At 49.8% G+C, this 1,916-nt stretch overlaps 1 pseudogene across 1 annotated transcript in view; it reads left to right on the forward strand.

The window, feature by feature from the left end:
- The first annotated feature begins 1,432 nt into the window (after positions 1–1,432).
- The window catches only part of LOC144955722 (uncharacterized), a 26,878-nt pseudogene continuing 26,394 nt past the window's right edge, over positions 1,433–1,916 (forward strand). The window contains exon 1 of the transcript XR_013641791.1: positions 1,433–1,897. The product of XR_013641791.1 is annotated as an uncharacterized LOC144955722 (transcript). The remainder of the gene's footprint in view (positions 1,898–1,916) is intronic.

The raw sequence follows: 1,916 nt of genomic DNA on the forward strand, positions 1-1,916 counted from the left end.
CAGAGCCAGACTGAGGCTCCCACAGGGTTCAGTGTTAATCACAGAGCCAGACTGAGGCTCCCATAGGGTTCGGTGTTAATCACAGAGCCAGACTAAGGCTCCCACAGGGTTCAGTGTTAATCACAGAGCCAGACTAAGGCTCCCACAGGGTTCAGTGTTGATCACAGAGACTCACTGAGCCAGACTGAGGCTCCCACAGGGTTCAGTGTTAATCACTGAGACTCACTGAGCCAGACTGAGGCTCCCTCCCACAGGGTTCAGTGTTGATCACTGAGACTCACAGAGCCAGACTAAGGCTCCCACAGGGTTCAGTGTTGATCACAGAGACTAACTGAGCCAGACTGAGGCTCCCACAGGGTTCAGTGTTAATCACAGAGCCAGACTGAGGCTCCCATAGGGTTCGGTGTTAATCACAGAGCCAGACTAAGGCTCCCACAGGGTTCAGTGTTAATCACAGAGCCAGACTAAGGCTCCCACAGGGTTCAGTGTTAATCACTGAGGCTCCCACAGGGTTCAGTGTTAATCACTGAGGCTCCCACAGGGTTCAGTGTAAATCACTGAGGCTCACAGAGCCAGACTGAGGCTCCCACAGGGTTCAGCGTTAATCACTGAGGCTCACAGAGCCAGACTGAGGCTCCTACAGAGTTCAGTGTTGATCACTGAGGCTCACAGAGCCAGACTGAGGCTCCCACAGGGTTCAGTGTCAATCACAGAGGCTCACAGAGCCAGACTGAGGCTCCCACAGGGTTCAGTGTCAATCACAGAGGCTCACAGAGCCAGGCTGAGGCTCCCACAGGGTTCAGTGTTAATCACAGAGGCTCACAGAGCCAGACTGAGGCTCCCACAGGGTTCAGTGTCAATCACAGAGGCTCACAGAGCCAGACTGAGGCTCCCACAGGGTTCAGTGTCAATCACAGAGGCTCACAGAGCCAGACTGAGGCTCCCACAGGGTTCAGTGTTAATTGACACGGATTACATGACGCAATAGACAATCTCATTCGATGTGAGATGACGTCATTGACAAATATGCTAATTACATTTGTTGCGTCACACAAACATCAATGGACATGACGTCACCGTCATGCCCCCTGCGATGGCGTCATCGGCAAGCGTCATCGACTGAAGGACCCCGTATGTACGGGGAATGGGGTTGGGGGGTCCTTGAGTTGTCTGAGTGAGGTGGCCAGAGCGATCCTGAGGTGGCCAGAGCGAACTGCCTGACTCAACCGTTTGCCTGACAAATCGTCTTCGTTAAAACTTAAACATCACGTTTATTTTTGCATGCAAATAATTTTTTAAAAAAAAAATTAGTATCATCGTTGTTGACGATAAACCACTGCGCGCCTTCAAAAATAAAGTTAAATTGGAATTTAAAAAAATGTAAAAATATAAAAACGTGCCCGTACAGTACGCACTGTAGGTGTATATAATTAATTAATGCGATCACCTCCCTCCTGTCAATGTTCGCGCGTGCGCTGAGAGGTGCAACGTGCAGAGCGATGGCATCAGCAGCACCATCATCATCAGCAGCAGCATCAGCATCATCAACATCATCAGCATCAACATCATCACCATCATCAGCAGCATCATCAGCAGCAGCACCATCATCATCAGCACCATCATCATCAGCAACATCATCATCAGCACCATCATCATCAGCAACACCATCAGCAACATCATCATCAGCACCATCATCATCAGCAACACCATCAGCAACATCATCATCAGCACCATCATCAGCAGCATCATCAGCAGCAGCACCATCATCATCAGCAACACTATCAGCAACATCATCATCATCAGCACCATCATCAGCAGCAGCATCATCAGCAGCTGGAACTTATTCTGCTGCTTACGTTACTTGTCCCAGTGAAGATGTTGCCAAGACGATAGCCAGGTGATGGTGGTGATGGTGA

This window comes from Lampetra fluviatilis, unplaced genomic scaffold, assembly GCF_964198595.1.
Source record: "Lampetra fluviatilis unplaced genomic scaffold, kcLamFluv1.1 SCAFFOLD_253, whole genome shotgun sequence".
NCBI classification, from domain to species: Eukaryota; Metazoa; Chordata; class Hyperoartia; order Petromyzontiformes; family Petromyzontidae; genus Lampetra; species Lampetra fluviatilis.